Here is a 6,000-nt window from a genome sequence, read left to right on the forward strand (position 1 = left end):
ACAGAGGATTGGCCTTAGAAATAGCACTATCCCAGGGATCTGTTGCTACCATTTTATGGTAGAATTAGTGTCTTCTGATTATGGTGCTATTCTTCAACTGTTTCCAGAGAGGAACTAAAGAAAGAGAGTGAACTTAAAAAAGACCATCCCACCCATGGTCAACAACAAAACTTTCATCAACAAACCTACATATGCAGTCACATACAATGCTCACTATTACTAACTAACCAGTTTACCCCTCTATTTAGAGCAGGCGGTCTTTGTAGAAATTGCTTTGCAGTGTTCAGCAAATGTCAACTTTTCGATGACTTGGGCTATATTTATTCCAAACATAGAAGATGACTCCAGTATCTTAGATACCACTGTGTGGTAAGTGGTAACATTTAAATGGCAACCTTGTGCACTGACTTCTCTAGGATTTCTGTGTAGGCTTTTCCAGTTCCTCCAATCTATATAACAGCAAGGTTTATAAGACACTTTTACGGGGGAATAAGACACGGCCCACCTCAGCTTGAGAACAGATAGTTCTTCAAGCTCTCTGCAAATGGCAGAAGATTCAGAACCTACCATGAGGTATCTTAGCTGTAGTTGCTAGTTACTGAACTGGAGATTGTATGTAAAATAAATAGACTCCCAGCCAGGCTTTAGAAACAGATGCACTTCCCCTCCATTGAGCACTGAAATACACATATCCAAGCTGCCATCACTCAACCAAGTGAGGGAAAGTGAGTAAATTCTGTCAGTCAGCTGATTGCTTGGGTACAGGTGCCCATTGCAACCTGGCTTAGGAACAGAGAGGGCTGGACACTCTAAAACTATTTGAAGACCAACTGCAGAGGTGGTCTGCAGTGTATGAACCAAAACTGAGAATTAGGTAGGCATAGGCTGGCAATGTCACACCGTTCAGTTGTGAACAGGAGTGGACAGTGTGACTTTGGCAATGCAAAAATCAGCACTGCTTGGACAGCACCGGAGAATAACAAATTCTAATTATTTCTTTACTCTCAAACCAAACCCCCTTTCCCCTGCCTGCCCACTAAGTGTCAGGCCTCTGTGGAGCCACACAAAGCCAGTCAAAGAGTTCCTACAAACAGGCCTGGAGACTGACAGTCAGAGGAGGTGGGACAAGATGAGCATCAAAGGGCTCTCTTTTGGCTTTGCCACAAGCCCTGTGAATGGGCAGCATGTAACCAGGTTGCCTCAGGAGAAGACTGGAAATCAGGTTGTAACTTGGAGACTCTTGCTGAACCTCTTGTGTTCTCCTTGCTCTGGGAGATGTACTCAGCGCCAGCCCTGTACCTTGTGCAGCTTATGTCTCATGGTGTGCCAGTGTGGCGTGCTGCGGCGTGTGAAGCCATAGCATCACTCCTTCCTTCAAGCTGACTCTCCACCTATATGCATGAGAGAGTCGATATAGTAGCCCCTGTGGATACTGCTGTCCCCTCAGCAAGCACAGGAGAGTAGGAAGAAGCCAGAGCTCAAGACTTTCAATGGTGAGTGCCTAAATTGAGGTATTTAAATACAGGCTGGGGGTCCTGGTTTTCAAAGGTGGTGTGCACCTGCCAATCTGATTATTTCAGCAGGTGTGTAGTTTTTCTGAAAAACAGGCCACCTACATTTAAGTGTTAAATATAGATTTAGGGTTTGAAAATGTTGATCAAAGTGCCAACACTCTGGACTGGGGCATCAAAATCTATGTTGCAAAATATTGAGAGATGTAATTATGCCACCCAAAGATAAGTAATGTTGCAGCAAAGTCAAGAATTTTCCTGTGTCCTGTTAATGTAACAGCAAATGAGGCATATCAGGGCAGAATTCCCTTGGCCCTCACTGTGCAGTACGGCTGCTTTTCCTGCTGGAATTCAACACAAACTTGTTAACATATAAGGCTTGTTGGAAGCATCCTTGTAAAAAAAAAAAATTCTCTTAGGAGTGTAATACTGCTGGTGAATATACTAATACTGAATCAAGCTTTTTATTAGCACTGAAATAATGAACCTCGAGCCCTACCATGTGATCTCCTCCGATGTAGCTTCTTAAAGGGAAAAAAAAATCAGCATTTTGTTAACAAGACAAGCAAATTATGACATCACTCCTGAATGTACATAATGATCTCTAGTTTCAGAAGACTAAAAATATTGGCCTAGATGAGGAACACAACGGAGACTGACAGCAACCCCTAATCCATGCAAGGTGTCAAACTCCATCACACCAACAAAAAAGGGGAGGATTTTGGAGTATGACTGGATAAACAAGCTAATAAACTGAAGATAAAAGGCTTTAGAGTCTAGGAGAGACATGGGTGATGCCACTAGGTCATTTGTTAGTGTGTATAAGTGAATTGGTGAAAGCTTTTTTGATGCAATTCTGGAACGGAAGGAGAACTCTCTAACAATTGACCTCCATGATCTTAATAAAATCCTATTTTTTTTTCTTTAGAGTCTTCAGGGAAGGTAGGGAGGGGGAGGAGTCACAATTCTGCTCTATTGATCCCCTCAGTGATCTCTTTTACTGTGATAGAAATCAGAATTCAATTCAAAGTGCCTGAACTGAATTGGATGTAGCACCAGCAATTAAAATAGCAAATCAACATTTCAGGGCTTACCTACCAGCCCCTAGGGATTACATTCAGCATTTGACTTTTCCCTTTGATATTTTACCCTTTCTATTGTATATTGCTAGGAATGGTGAACTTGCAACTGCTTAAATGGCAACAAAGAACTGGAATGAAGAATCATCTTCAGAGCAGGCAGTTGCAGGGGCAGTCAGGCTGCTTAATTCATTAGAGTTACCATGCTTAGCAAAATAAAAACCAATCCATTTGATAAAGCAAAACAGATTCTAGGTATTTAAAGATGTCATTGATCTAATATAATACTAAATATTATTGACAAAGGGTTGACAATAGCAAGTACAAATGAAGGTACCGTACACTATTCAATTGTTTTCTGTTATGTAGTAAAATTCTATTATCTAGTAGCTGATGTAAAGCTCTTGTGCATTCAGAAAAATAAATATTAAAAGCCTAAAGGTAAAACATGTACTTAAACTAAGGTCAGAACGTTTAATTTAAATCTTTATTTATTTATTTTAGGGTTACCCAAAGAACATTAATTCTAGCACTTATTTCACAGGTGTCCTACCAAAGCTGAAATAAAATGTGTCTAAAATTATAATGGAATATATACTGACTTCATTAACTTAACAGCTGCACCAGTAACCAATACCAATGAACATAACCTACTTTGTTAGTATCTTGATAACATCTGCAACAATCAAAACTATTGGGATTTAAAGCAAAAGATGTCTGACTCTAGTGCTGTGATCACAGCTACCACAATATGCTTACGCATGCTACTAAAGTGAATTGATCTATTTCAAGGGAACTCCAGGGGTTGCCTGCTGCAAGATAATTTATTAACACCAATGAATCTGCCACAAAGTCAGGAACGGAAATGCTTACTATAATCATGACTAAAAATTCTGATCATTCAACTTCCTAGTTGGGGTGTGTGGAAAAAGTATTCATGGTTTTCAAAGATGTTAACTATTTGATGAGGGCACTTCATCTGGGACTACCAAAATTTCTCATCCCCATCGAGGTTTTCCCCTCCTCTATGCCAAGGTAAATACCTTTTAGTATCTGTAGACGTGAGCCAGCATCTTCATCCCTTCCCACTCTGAGCTTTGTGCAGCAGAACATGTGAGGTTATTCATTTTGGAACCCCTAGATATGAACACATGCATGTGTTTTTTAGAATGAGTCGGAAGAATCCACTAAAAGAATTCTTTTGCCTAGATCCTGTTCAGATATGCCACACAAGAGTGAATGTCTCCATTCTCAAGTTTTCCACAATACAAAATGGCAGAAATCTCCCAGGTACTTCTCTCCTGAGATTGTACTATCAAATATGAATCTTAGCCCTGATTCACACTCATGTCCAGGTCCTGTAGTTCAGCCAAAATTTAATCTAGATCTGAACATTGCCTCCTCAGCCCATTTTGAATCTACATTTTTAGTGTTTTGAGTAAATCACAGCAGTCAACTTTTTCCCCCTTAGTGGCACAACATAATTATTTTAATATTAGAGGGGTCCAACACAGAAAACAAACATGTATGTGATCGTGTAACTAGAGACTGTATCATAGTGCACAGGGCAGCCAAACTGAGATTGCACAGACAACGTTGAATCTGGCATTTCTGGTGATTTGAGTGCTTGGCTTTGCAAGCTTCTTTTGACACGATTTTGTGTGTAATTTCCTAGGATTGAAAAACAGCAAACTTAATGGAATATGTTTTTTTTTTGTCTTATTTTATTTTTTTAGGTAGCATCATACTGACTCCAATAAGAGTCATCATCAAGGTTGGGACCTTTAGGTCTATAATACAAATGTCTGCCACTTGAGCTAATGGAGTAACAGAGTACAGTAGGTATCAGTGACCGGGACATGGGCAGTCATGCCTAGTGGTCAGAGCAGGAATCAGTAGCCTAGAAACAGAGCCAGAGGCCAGAACCAGGGTCAGAGACAGGTTACCTGGAGTGAGGCAAGGCAGGAGTAGAGCTGGAAACAAGCAGGTACTATTACAGCCATGGGCAAATACTTTGAGCAGTCACTGAACTGCTGCTGCTGAGCAGGGCCGGCTCTAGGCATCAGCAAACCAAGCACATTTTCAGGGGCGGCATTCCGGCCTTTTTTTTTTTTTTTTTCTTTTTCTGCTTCCAGCGGCAAAAGACTAGAGCTGGCCCTGGCAGCAGCAGCGCCTCATGCGTGGGGGCACCCTGGGGCCGCTGCAGTTTGCGCCTTGGGGGAGCAGTGCAGCACCTTGTGGCTGGGCCTGGCAGGCTCCGAGCGGGGGAACTCGGGCTGGGGATCGCCCCGCGGGGCACACGGAGCTGCAGCCAGGGCTGTGCAAAGCGGCCTGAGCCGCTCAGGGACTGCAGCAGCAGCAGCGGCGCCATAGAGGGCGGTGCGCTGCCGTGCAGGGCCCATGTCCCACTCTCCGGGGCTCCGCTTCCTCTGGGGCTACCCTGCCCCGGCTCTGCAGCCCCCTGCCGGAGCGGTCCCCCGACTCTGCCCTCCTGGGTCCCGGCCAGTCCTGGAGGTGGGAGCCCTGGCTGGAGGGACCCTGGGCTGAGGCGCGGCCTGGGAGCCCCACTGCTTACCCCGACCCTGACAGTGCCGGATCGGCTGGAGGCAAGGGGGGAGTGGGCAGAGTCAGCACTGGTGTGGGGGAGCCCAGGGCTGGGGTGGCAGGAGGTGCAGGTGGTGGGGGAGTGGGAGAGAGCCTAGCGCTGGGGTGGCAGGGGGTGCGGGTGGGGGAGTGGGAGAGAGCCCAGATCTGGGGTGGTAGGGGGTGTAGGTGGGAGAGGGCACTGGTGGGGGAGTGAGAGCCCAGGGCTGGGGTGGAGAGCAGCCAAAAATGTTTTTGCTTGGGGCAGCAAAAAACCTAGAGCCGGCCCTACTGCTGAGTTAAAAGCGAGTCTACTGACCCTTCCAAACAATCCGGTGTGTAGCAATCAGGCAGTCTACTACAAGCCAGCTGCACTCATTAAGAAGCCCTACAAGCCCTGATTCCCTACAGTAGGTTGTCATTCTCCATATGGACCAATACCAGATGCTTTTTGCCAGGGGGGTTTACAGATATTTGCTGACAAGAAAGGAATGGTGAGACTGAGGAATCTTGGATTCCATTTCAAGTTCTGGAAGGGAGTGTACTCTAATGGTTATAGACCCTTTGACCCCGTTCCTCCAAATTTGACCCCTTCTGCCTCCTTCCCTCCAGTCTGTCCTTGGTCCAGTCTGAGTCCTGTCTCTTCCCCAACTCCCGCCAGCTACTTGTCCTAGTCCTAGTCTTTGTCCAGTCACTCAGTCTCCATCCCACGTCTCCTCATCTGCATCTCACTCTCCAACCATGTGCTTTTCATCTTAGTTCTCTGCCACCCCCAGCTCTACCTCTGATCTCAGCCTCCCTCCTCACCTTCCAGTTCTGAGTCCCCA

This window comes from Malaclemys terrapin, chromosome 1 (assembly GCF_027887155.1).
Source record: "Malaclemys terrapin pileata isolate rMalTer1 chromosome 1, rMalTer1.hap1, whole genome shotgun sequence".
Taxonomy (NCBI): Eukaryota; Metazoa; Chordata; order Testudines; family Emydidae; genus Malaclemys; species Malaclemys terrapin.